This window comes from Pan troglodytes, chromosome 8 (genome assembly GCF_028858775.2).
Source record: "Pan troglodytes isolate AG18354 chromosome 8, NHGRI_mPanTro3-v2.0_pri, whole genome shotgun sequence".
Classification (NCBI taxonomy): Eukaryota; Metazoa; Chordata; class Mammalia; order Primates; family Hominidae; genus Pan; species Pan troglodytes.
Window position 1 is genome coordinate 22155767 of NC_072406.2, and position 13363 is coordinate 22169129.

A 13363-nucleotide genomic window follows, 5' to 3' on the forward strand; every position below is an offset into this window, starting at 1 on the left:
GAGCAGAATATGTTAAAGGCTTCTGACTGGTGGATCCCTGACTAAGGCAAAACTACAGCTCAAAATGATGAAATACAAAACTGATTTCTTTTCATCAATATATTTAGTGATTACTGAAATCTCACTTGGCTCCCAGCATTATTTGGTTATATAGACAATATTAAACTGTTCCTATTGCCATGGCGTAGTAGCAATAGACTTAGATTCCAAAAATTTTGGGATCTAGTTCAGTTTGCTGTTCGTTAAATATGCAACCTGTGACCCTTAGTGTGAGTGTATATGCATTGAAATAGAGTGCTGTCATTATAAGCCAGTACGTTTAATTATATGAATGAGCCAGTGTATGTCATTATAAACGAGTATATTTCTCATCAATACAAGAACACTTTTTTCTTGGTTTTTACCTCCTGATGGCAGTTCTGTGCCTTCCAATTTACCCTATAAGTTCTCTCCTTAGTGTTCCTACATTATATTTAAGGATAAAAGACTAAAACCATTGTGAATAGTTTAAAGATCCAATTGTTGATAAGAGGATATGAGAGATGTAGATTTAAAAGGCATCTACTTATAAAAGTTAAAGACACAAGATTAAATTATGTTATCTTTCAGAAACCATTTTCCTGTTGTCAACAAATATTTGTTAAGCACTTACTCAGCCAGGCATTGGACTGGACTCTCAGATACTGTCAGAAACGAGACCAAACCCCTCAATTCATGGAGCTGCAAGTATATAGGGTGCAAGAGAAAACAGCTAAAGAGAGAATTCAGTTGAGTCACTGTCCAACCATGATTCCTCTTATTGAAAATACTGTCTTTCTCTTTTCAGTGGTTCTCAGTCTTGACTGCACATCAGAATCATGGGAAGAGTTTTTACATTTCAAAGACTGAGGCTATTCCTCCAGAGCAGCCTGAAACTAGGACAAAACCCATGCCCTGAATTTTTGAAACTCACTCTAGGTTATTCCAGAGTGCAGCTAAGGTCAAGAACCAATTATCTGTAGCTTAGCACAGTGTCTGCCATATAGTAGGCACTCAGTCACGAAGAAAATTATTGTTGAATATATTAAAATAGATAACTTTCCCAGATATTCCTATCAAATATAGTTACAATTGATTCCTTTTGTCTACACTCAATTTGTATGAAGTTAAAAAGTAAACCTCTCACAAACGATAGTTAAAACAGAAAATGGTATTACTTTTAATTGTGACATAATGCTATTTATAAAAATGAAACACAAAGGTAGACACACATGTACGTATGTAAATACACTCACATATGAAACCGTGATTCCTCATATTCTCTAATTATGTATCACTGACAAACAAAAGAATATTCTTGAAGCTCAGCAAAAAATAATTATGGTGGACAATTTTATTTTTCATCCCATCTAAATATCCATGTCCTGGATGGAAATAATCACGAGAAAGATTATTATTAAATGTTCTATTCATTGGATAATTAACTAAAGTTGTAAGTTAAATTTACCCTTGAACTTTGCCTTTGGCTTTTATGCAGTGATATTAAATTGTTCTGAATACAATTTTGGTTGCCACTATTGATTAACTTCAGGTGAATGTATCTGGAAAAATGATCCACATGGGTGCTTTAATCTCTAAGTCATGGATGAAGAACCAGCAAAATTATTAACAATCCTAGCATTTATATGTTAAAATATACTATTTTTGATAGTGGTATTTGTGAGTCGATAGTATTTAAAACCTGTTAAATTGAAACCAAATATTTGAAGAAACTGTGAGTATATTAGCTACAAAAATATGTACATCAAAACACAGTATTATCAAGGTAAGAAATCAGGATTTGGATAAATAAGCTTTTAATTATATGAAACAAAGTAAAGGCCAGGTGCAGTGGCTCATGTCTATAATCCCAGCACTTTGGGAGGCTGAGACAAGTGGATCACTTGAGGCCAGGAGTTTGAGACCAGCCTGGCCAACGTGGAGAAACCCTGTTTCTATAAAAAACACAAAAATTAGCTAGGCGTGGTGGTGCACACCTGTAATCCCAGCTACCCAGGGGGCTCAGACAGGAGAATCCCTTGAACCTGGGGGGTGGAGGTTGCAGTGAGCCAAGATCGTGCCACTGCACTTCAGCCTGGGCAGAGTGAGACTCTGTCTCAAAAAAAAAAAAAAAAAAAAAAAAAAGTACATAGAAAAATGTACTACTTATTTTGAATAATTTTCTGTGGTCAATTTGCTTCTGTTTCTTCTGTCAGAAGAGAGGAGTACGCATTTTCTCATGCCTTTAAAAAGCATGTGACCTTTGTTTTAATTTAGAAGGGATCCCAGAAAAGGCATAAGAACTTTACCAAAATCTCTTAGTGTCGTTCTTTCGGGAATACAGCTACTACAATATAAGGCATGATACTTTGCACAGAAGTGCTTAGTAAATATTTACTGAATATACAGTCTTTCCTTAAATTAGCATGGTCTTTGCCTTAAGAATGTAAACTGGTTAATGATTCTTTAATAATCATAAGCATCTGGATTGTGTTTCTGCTAATTTTTTTCACTTCCTCAAAAGCCAGTGAATTTTAGAAATGGTACTATGTTTCAAAACTAGTTAATTAAAATAATCTCAGATACCATAGTATTTTAGGAGTTAGTTTATTAGGGGAGGAAGGATATTGTATTGTATAGACATGACCAGTCCTTCTTTTTTAAAGTTACCCCACCCCGAGCCTAAACATTCTAGTTTTTCATTTTCTTTACCTGCAAAAGAGGCATGATGGTATTTATTTTAAATATCATTATAAAGGCAAAATTTCGTAAATTTTTTCACTAATTTTACATTCTATAATTACTCTGCTTTTCTAATAAGCAGGGTTTTTTTTTTTCAAATAATAGATTGTAGGACAAATTTCATCCTGATAGCTCAAGAAAGTATGCTGAGTGGGATGAATTAAACACATAAACACATTAAGGGTAACAGAAGTTAGGTTTCTTACTGTCAGTAGAGGGAGCTGCAAACATGGAACAGAGGGAAATTCAATTTTGTGAGGTTGGACAGGAATTGGAATATTGATGTGATCTCACCTGTTTTACTGTTTATGGATATGTAAAGAAATAAATATAGATTTAAACATATATAATACACATGTTTGCAAAACATGGAGAAAAGATGTAGTAATACCTTAGCTATTAATATGTTAGAAGGATAATAAATATCTTTTTCACACTCACATTTTGAACCATCTTTGAAGGACAAGGGTGTTTGGCAAATGGACATCAATATGTTACCTTTGTTACCAATAAAGCTGTAGAAGAATGTGGCTTATCTGCATGACAAAACCGGGCTTCCAGCTCTGGTGGCACAGCAGGCAATGACTACCCCATTCAGCCATAAACCAAGCTAGAAGCCCTAAGACTTGCCCCCTCCTCACTGCTGAGTAGCAGGGTGGCACCAACTGTGCTTTCTGAGAGTGGGCAGATTCCAAAGAGAAAAGGAAAAAGGGGACGCGTTACAACTCACTCATCATATCAATCATTTCTTCCCAGGAGAAGCCTTAGGAAGCCCAACTGTTCACCTGACAGATGACCTACCATGGTATAAACACAGGAAAAGGAAAGGAGGTGACTAGATATAAAGTATAATAGCTTCACTGGAAATGGTAAGGTGGTTCTCCTTGCTGGTGCTGGGGAGACATTGAAGGTGGCTAGGATGGTATTGACTCACTATACAAGCAGCAGTGAGATAAATGCAATCAATGACATGGGTTTCTGTTGCAGCTAAGCAATGTGTTTGGAATCTTGAATCCCTGATATATGAATTAGAGACACTTAAGAGATTTTTAATGTAAAAAAGAAAATTCAACATAAACAGAGAAGAAATACAGATGAGGCTTAAAGTGAAGGACAAACCAATGTATTTAGCATTTTCATCTTTTAATTTCTTAAGAGTAAACATATTGTATTGACTAAACTATGTTATAAAAATCTTGCTTATTTAAAATTCATGCAAATAAAGTAGTCGTTCTATAATTTTAAGGGGAGCATGGATAGATTGATATTTTGAGGACCATCTGGCCCATCATCTCCTAAAAATTCCTAAAGTGGCACCACCATGTCCCTAGCATCAGTTGCATGAATTTTAAGCCAACTGCCTAGTAATGATGAGAACATTCCAACGAAGCTTGCCTTTTGAATATAATGTGTTAATTGAAGTAAAAATACAGTCACTGTGAATATACAGATTAATCTACAATAACTAAATAAGGGATTTAGATAACAAATGAAAAAAAACTAAATGAAAAACTTCCTATCAGCTTAATATTTCCTTTAATGTTCCTAACAAGACAAAAATTTTATTTGAAAATAAAAAAGAGGCCTTCTTGGGTCATTTTTTCCCCTAATATTCTTTCTCGTGCTTTGGCAGAGTTGACGGTATGTAACCAAGAGCATATTCTTGATTGAAAAGGTCTCTGGCTTCCTTTTGAGTTCAACTAAAAGAATTTGCATGTGAATCGTTCAGAGGCACTAATGCAATCCTGCAGAAGATTTTTTATAACTATATCTTTCCTTGACTTCTATGGAATAAAGAAAGTTATAAAAATCTTATTCCAAGGAAATCAATGAATTATTTTTCAAGCAACAATTCACCACTGAAAAGATCTCCTTTTTAGTGCAAACTTAATAATCATCCTTTCTGATTCCCTTTCTTGCTTTCCCTATGAGTCTATGCATTTAAATTGTTAGGCATAGCTGAGTTTAGGTGAGAAAGAAAGAAACTTCTAGCAATAAATCTTGGTTCCCTCAAATGCTTCCAATCTTCTTGGTTAAAATCTGCAATATGCCTTATCAAAAAAGGGAGTTTTGGATTTTCCCCTTACATTTATATAAATAGTTTAAACATAATTCTTTTCTTAGAATAAACACTTCTTCCTATTCTGGGCCATGGGTGCATCTATATGTTCAATGCGTGACATTTAATCTCAAATCAGTGTGTATATTTTATTTTCTATAACATAGACTATATTAATACTCTCTCTTAAAAATATTGTTCTTGGGTATCTAAATGTAAGTAAAACTGCTTGTTTTAAAATGCTTATTGTTCCATGGGCTATACTGTAAAACTGAGTAGGTTAGATAACTACTGTGCCTTAATTTATTAAACAGTAGACTATTTTGTGTCCTATCTCTCCTAAGCTATACAGACATTCTCACCAGGGCTTCCCTGCTCTCAAATCTTTGCATATTACATTCTTCATTTAAATGCAGTATCTGTCTTTTTATCAAAAATTGTGTGCTGGCTATTTGTACTTTTGTATCCCTTTCACAATAAGAAGAAATAAACTGGAAACTGATGCACAGCCTTCTCTTGCTCTGGACCCCACTCAAACCTGCCAGCCTTAACAAATGAATGGGTCAGAACCACATTCTGTTTGTGGTATATCCTACCTCCAAAATATATAGAGACTCACAAAGTGCTGTGTAATTTTCTTAGTGGCAGATGTGAATTGCTATTACTTGCCCTTTACCTTAGAGGTGACACCCTGGCATACACCAAACCATTGGCCTCTTATGAACCTCATTAATTGACAGGCCTCCTCCTGGTATGCACTTGCTACACCAAGGCTTCTCGGGTCCTCACCACTCTCTATTCACCAAGTCCAGTTGCATGATGTTGTGGGCAGAGCAGACCAGTGTAATATTCTTAGGAAAGTCAAGCTGCCTCAGGTTCCTGGTATCTGAGTATTACAGAAAGGCCAAGAGTTAAAATGGTTTTCAGGGAAGAGAGTTAATGCATGTTGCTCAGTAAAGTACAATGTTTGATCTTTTCTGCACGTGAAAGTAACTTTCATCAGATCAATAGTGCATGAAGTGATATAGGCTTATTGATCAGCAATAGTACCAGGTGCAATAAGGGAAACCATCTGGATTATTTCACAGTAGCTCACCATCATTTACCACGTTCCAATTGCTTCTTTTTAAGGTCTGCATGGGGGTATGTTAAATGAGGATATGGTGAGGCTCACCACCCCAGCATCTATCCATACTTCTGTGGTAGTGCTGACCTCTGTTCACATCTACATTAGTTCATTCTCATGCTGGTATAAAGAACTGCCTGAAACTGGGTAATTTGTAAAGGAAAGAGGTTTAATTGACTCACAGTTCTGCATGGCTGGGGAGGTCTTGGGGAACTTAAAATCATGGTGGAAGGGGAAGCAAACACGTCGTTTTCCACATGGTGGCAGGAGAGAGAAGTGCCAAGCAAAGGGGAAAAGCCCCTTATTAAACCATCAGATCTCATGAGAACTCACTATCACTATCACTAAATGCCCCCATGATTCAATTATCTCCCACTGGGTCCCTCCACAACACATAATGATTATGGGAACTACAATTCAAGATGAGATTTGGGTGGAGAAACAGCCAAACCACATAAACATCCTTAGGTTTTCTGAGGTATAATGTTGCTTCTAATTTACAACTTTGACTAGACTAGGAGAGATTTTTCTTCATGGACTTCCACTTGGCCCTATTAAAATAATGGCTCTTGCTCTTGTAGGTCAGAGAACCACAACATTTGGATCAGAAGGAAGCAGCCACAGGTGGGTCTATAGCCACAGGTGGGTCTGTAGGACCATTTTGAGACAGACTTTGGTTTAAACTCTCCTTATTACCTCCCTAAACCTACCCCCACTCTTGCAAAAATAACTTGAAGATATGTTTGTTCCCTTGCTTTCAATCCAGCTCAGTTCCCATATTTAATATTCCTCAGAAGTCTGACAATTCTCATTTTCCCTTGGTTATTCTATAAATAACACAGACCCTATTAGTGAAAGATCAGAGGGATATTTAAAGACAGTATTTGCAGGGACCTTCAATGTAGCAACTGGCCTACTTTTTAATTAAAGGGCTTCAGATCTGTGAGTGGAATTAGATGTGGATCCTGATAGAAAGATGGCAATATTCTATTGTGGCAGCTGATATAAGCCATCTACTCACCAGATCTTGATTTTTAAAAATATACAAATTAAGTATCATTCTAGCTTATTGTCCATTTGTCTCATGCCTAAAAATGCAGTGATGTATTAGCTATCACCACAGATCGTCTGCAGGTAAAGATGCCTTGGCTGCCAATCACATCTTCAAGCTACCCTGGTATTTACAGCTGCTTTGCCTCTGAAAGTCCACTGTTGCCATTCGGTACCTTGTCATGCTAGTATCCTGTCATCCTCATTGAGATCATAGAGCCCAGTTTCATGTAGCATTTTCCACCAAGAACTCTAGTCACAGAGATTCGTCACCTCTCAAAGATGGTTAAAGGAATGTCCCCTGGGTCTTCTGAGGAAACACAGCTGCATAGTGTGTTCAAAGGGCTTAGTCGATCAACCGTCCTAATTAATCCACTTCTCTGAACCCCTAGAACCCTTCCTTAAGGCTATGCAGAAGAAGTTGTGGCATCGTCACCTTACTTACTTCAGTCCATCACTATGTTCAACATTCAAAAAACCATCATTGCATCGCCAGCTTTGAACTGTCTCAACTATCTTGTCAGAACCCTTCATCTCAATTCATGGCTGAACACATCATCATCAATGAGTTCCCATATGATTCTGCCAGGTGTCCTAACAAAATAGAATCTGAGGTCACTTATGCCAAGACTTTATGAGTTGTGCCATTCCAGAGAAGCAGGAGTGTGAGGAGGAGAATGGATGGGAATATGTTACTGAGCTAGCCACCGCTTTGTAATAAGCCAACTGCTTGAAGTTGCAGGACATCTTCAGAAACGCCATCTAAAACTACTCCTGTGAATCTCCTGTCTGGGGTGGAGGGAGGAAGGGGAGGTTTATCTCCAAGGTTTTACTTCTCATTGCTCAAATTTTGCACTGTAAGATTTTAACTTCCCTGTATGTGTGGGTTACACAGGCATGGTCACCCGGTGAGTGTCAAAGTAAGAGGAAAGCGACACATGGCATGGGTGAGGCAAACGCTGTTGAGTCTGCCTGTGAATGACAATATGGGTCCTTGGCAGCCTTGGTCTACTGCAGGTATAGTCATTGACCTGCTCCCATGACCATGAGAACCACATAAACTTTTGAAGATAACATTGACCAGAGTCATAGCAAGTGTGTAGATCTGGGGTGACACATAAAATGAATCCCATAAGATATCTAAAGCTACCTTGTTTTTGTTTTTGATATTAATGACCTCTGTGTTTTAGCTATGTATTTGTCTTATTTGTCTTCCCCAACACTCTAGAAAGAAGGCATGAACTTCAGCAATTTTACCTCCTCTGGTACCCCCAACATCTAGAACAGGCATGCTACTCAGTAGGAATTGAATAAAACTGCACCAAGCAAAGGAACAGTAATTTTTAAATTGCTGAAGAAAAGATTTTTTCAACATAGATTGGGGAACTACCTAAACTATTATTCAAGAAAAGGGTCATGGCAAAAACATTTTAAACAAAAAATAAAATTGAGTTTCTGATCAACAGGACTTCATGAAAGGAACTTCAAAAGAATATTAGGCAAGGCAGAAAATAATCCCAGAACAAGAGTCTGATATGTTAGTTGGAATGATTAAAAAAAAAAAGATAATAGTAAATAGTTAAGTAAACTATAATAAATATTGATTATGCATTAATAATGTTTTCTAATTTGAAGTGAATAAATATGGATGAATTAACACAAAGTAGAACCTAAATTTTTTTAAATAATATATAACTTAGAAGGAAGCAACTGGCTTTACAAAGGTTTAATCTCCTGAAGTTTTCTGAAAAATTATAGAGATAATGAGTAATATTACATTTAATACATATGTACATGCTACAACTTAAGGGAAATTCAAATATAAAAGATGTAGCATGTATAACTTCAAAACAGTGGAGAGAATAAATGGACTAAAAAAATCCAATCCATGAGAAAGTAAAGAGAAGAAAAAATAGGAAGCTTGAGAAAACAGGAAAAATAGAAAAAAAGAAGATGGTAGGATAGATATATAAGTAATTTTAACACCTGGAAACAGCATAAACTAGCTAATTACAGTAATCAATATTTAAGTTGGATTTAAAAATTAAAATACGATAGAATATTATTTAGCAACAAAAAGGAATGAAATAATGACACCTGTTACGACAAAGATGAACCACAAAAAACGTGTTAAATGAGAGAAGTTGGCTACAAAACCCCGTAGAATATTGTATGATTTCTTTTTTTTAATTATTTTTGAGAAGGAGTCTCACTCTGTCACCCAGGCTGGAGTGTAGTGGCGCGATCTTGGCTCACTGCAACCTCTGCCTCCCGGGGTCAAGCGATTGTCCTGCCTCAGCCTCCCAAGTAGCTGGGATTACAAGCGCCCACCACCAAGCCCAGCTAATTTTTGTATTTTTAGTAGAGATGGGGTTTCACCATATGGGCCAGGTCTCAAAGTCCTGACCTCAGGTAATTCGTCCCCCTTGGCCTCCCAAAGTGTTGGGATTAAGGCGTGAGCCACCGCACCCAGCCTGTATGATTTCATTTATATGAAGTGTCCAGAATAGGGAAATCTATAAAGAAAGACAGTGGATTTGCTGTTACCAGGAGCTTGAGAAGGGTGGTGGCAATGAGGAATGGCCGCTGACAACTAGGCCTCTTTGTGGGATGAAAAAAATGTTCTAAAATTATATTATCGAGTTGGTTGAAAAACTCCTAATATATATAAAAAAATCATTAAACTGTACACTTTAAATAAGCAAACTCTATGTTGTGTAAATTATATATCAATAAAAGATATTAAAATTTCAACTAAATGCTATTTTTAAGACCCTGCCAAGCCAAAGAAACACACTAAGTAAAAGAATGCATTCTTCAAAATAGACTTTGTATCAAAAAGAATTATTAGGGCTACAAAGTGTCACTAAATTTGAAATAAAGATCAGTTCTCCAGGACCAAATAACTATTCTAAATATATGCACCTCTTAAGAGACCCTCCAAATAACTATACATAAAATTGACAGAAATTCAAGGAAGAATTGACAAAATCACCAACAAGTGGGAAATTTTAACAAAACATCTTATTAATAGAAAGATATAATGACAATAATTGGTTATCACATATGAGATTTTAAACAACAAAGTTATGAAGCTGAAACAAAGAGCAGAAGCAATGAATATATATATATACACATACATGCACATATACTATATATATCATATATAGACATACATATATAATATATGTGCACATACATGTGTATATTCATAATATATATAATACACATAGGATGTGTGTGTGTGTGAGATACATACCATAAGTGATGATAGGGAAAAATTAGGAGTACTCTAAGGTACTATACTATACATGAAGCAGTATAGTGGTATTTGAGTGGATTCAGATAAGCTGAAAACTAGTTATCTGTATCTGTAATAATTTATAACTATATCTATAGTTAATCTATCTACTGATTAAAATACACACATACATTAACTTACTCACTGAGCTTAGAGGCCCTAAAGGCAATGACACCCTGTAGCAATATGCATATTAGTCATCAAGATCTTGGTTTCTAATAATAATAAAAGTGGATTTTGGTTATATTGCTACAACACTATATGTTTACTAAAAATTGTACACTTATAATGATCAAAGTTTATGGCATGTACATTTTACTCAATAAAGCTTTTTTTTTTTAATGAGGTATTCCATTTAATAGTGCACTAAATATGGCCTGGCTAAGATTGGATTTTTAATTAAGAAGGGTGAACATCAGCATAAAACAATAACAAATTACATCAAAAGCTTAGTCTAAGGGAGTTAGTAAATATACAGTTTAAGATCAACTTTAATGGAGAATTTGGAACCCAGAAGAAATGCAGAAATTCAGAGTAATAAATGGAGGAAAACATCACAGCTGACAAAATTCGTGAGCACGTTATGTGTTTAAACATAAATAATCTGTGTATAAGTAGATTTAATACGTGTAAAAAAACATACTAAGTAAAATAATGCATTCTTCAAAATAGGCTTTGAATCAAAAAGAATTGTTATGTAAATAACATAAACCAGCTAACTACAAGTAACAATGATGTTGCTAGGTGATGTCTTGCATGTGGGGACAGATGAAAGTGGGGGTCTGGAGTCAGAAACACCACTCAACTTGCTGGAAGGATGACCCTCAGGGGACACGATTGTGCGCACCATCAATGCTCAGAGTAGACCTGCGCCCATGAGAGTACATCAAAAACACATTCCCGACCAGAATGTGGGACGGATGGATAATAGCCCAGAACCAGATGGCAAGTCAGGGCTACAGTTCTGAAGGTAGAATATTGGAAACTTGGATACATTGTGGAATCCAAGGCAAAGACTAAGAATAGAAGTATTCTGGGGAGAGGCTATGTGTGTGCCACGGAGAGGAAGTGGAATATGTATTTCAGAATGTGTGACAATGCCCTTGAGTGAAAGTTAGTATAATAGATGAGTTATCTGAAATCTACACTATGATGGTTCTATTGTCCTATTCTTTCTTCAATAAAAAGAGAGAGACTTTTCCCATTAAGAACAAAGCTTTATATAGAAGACATATTTTTCTTCCCATAATCATTGACTTCTTGTTTTACATGACATATTCAGACAATAGTCAGCTTAACCACTTTTTTTCTATTAGGAAGAATATAATCTCTTCTTGAATATAATCAAGAGAACAAAAATAGTATTACTGGAGTGTTTGGGTATACCTTGTTCAGTGCATTCCAACAGAGACATCTGACAAGTCAGAGAGAAATCCTATTAAGAAATAAGAAGATAGTTGGCTTGTTATAGGATAGCAGCTATATGTGCTTATTAAGCAGCATTCCCCAAAGGTAATAATCTGACAGTTCCTTAATATCACAAAATTTCCCGTACATTTCCTCATTTCTCTATATTTCTCAGAAAATACAGCAACTAAAGGACCCTTCCTCCCTCCCTCCCTCACTGTCTTTCTTTTTCTTTTTCTTTCTTTTTCTCTTTCTTTCTCTCTCTTTCTCTCTCTCTTTCTCTCTCTCTGTCTTTTCTTTCTTTCTTTCTTTCCTTCCTTCTTTCTTTCTCTTTCTTTCTTTCCTTCTTTCTTTCTTTCTTTCTTTCTTTCTTTCTTTCTTTCTTTCTTTCTTTCTTTCTTTCTCTCTCCCTCTCTCTCTTTCTCTCTCTTTCTTTCTTTCCTTCCTTCCTTCCTTCCTTCCTGCCTGCCTGCCTGCCTTCCTTCCTTCCTTCTTTCTTCTTTGTGAGCAAGTGTGTTTGTGATGATGATTCAGCTCAGGAACCCATGGTATAAAAGCAAAGAGTTACTTAGAAGATTTTGTAAATGAAGTCCCTTTGTACTTTGGAGAATATAAGATTTCAGTCACTTAGAAAGCAAGCTATTAATAAAATACGAAGAAAAATAACACTGGCCTCTACAAGTAGAGCGTGACTGAGCATTCTATTTTTCTGCTGTGAACCACACAGATCTAGGAGCACAGACTTTGAAATAGTGAATCTTCACAAAGAGAGGCCCCCAGTAGAAGCGACTCTTTTATTTTATTATGTTGGCCTGGGTTCTGAGTGCATGGTTTGAAAGAATACACATGGAGTAGTTCTTCCCCTGGTACAGTGAAGAAAAGTAGCTAATATTCAATGAAAACAGTTTTCAGAGGATCTTAGAGACATGAATATTTAGGTTTACAGTGTTGTCACAGTTGTTCCAATATAATAAAATAAATATAAAAGTCAGTGTTAAAGTGGCATTGGTGGTGTTGGACCGCTGGTGGTATATTAAAGGCCTGTAATAGGGGTTTCCCACCAAGCAATCTCCCTCATGTAACTACAGCATGCTGCTGTCACATGTGAATAAATTAAGTAGTCTTTAAATGTTTTAAAGTTTGTTCTTTCTCAGTGTGTGTTTCTGACTATACACTACTTGGGAAGTAGCCACCTAGAATAACAATTCATTTAATCTATTTTAATTTCTCTAAGTTTCAATATGGGAACTTGGTCCGATTCCTTAGTAATTGTGTAGAATTTGTTCAAATGATATTATCTTATCAAATTAAAGCAATGGGCCTCTGCTGTTTTCAATACAAGGTAACATGTGTAATGACTGCTCTAAGACATTGGATGGGCTGTAAGCACACACGTGCAGTGCAGATGGAAAAATATAATTACCTGGTGTTTATGAAGAAGATAGTGTTGTAAATTAATTTTGAGCCCAAATAATCTAGCCCTGTTTTTATTATTTTCCATGGTGTCTTTTTATCTATCAACTAGGAAAACATCAATAAACCTTGAAAATAATTGGAGATGATTTTTGTCTTTCTTCTTTCTAATGAGCAAGAAATAACAAAATTATCGAACCTCAGATTTTACCTGCTTTTTCTTATTACCTTATTATTTTAAAACCCT

General features: G+C 35.9%; 1 long non-coding RNA gene across 2 annotated transcripts in view; it reads right to left on the reverse strand.

Moving 5' to 3' along the window:
- Positions 1-2855: 2855 nt before the first annotated feature.
- Positions 2856-13363, reverse strand: part of LOC107966900 (uncharacterized) — a 570559-nt gene continuing 560051 nt past the window's right edge. For both annotated transcript variants that reach the window (XR_008537673.2, XR_008537675.2), the window contains one exon: positions 2856-5705. This is a non-coding gene — a long non-coding RNA (uncharacterized LOC107966900). The remainder of the gene's footprint in view (positions 5706-13363) is intronic.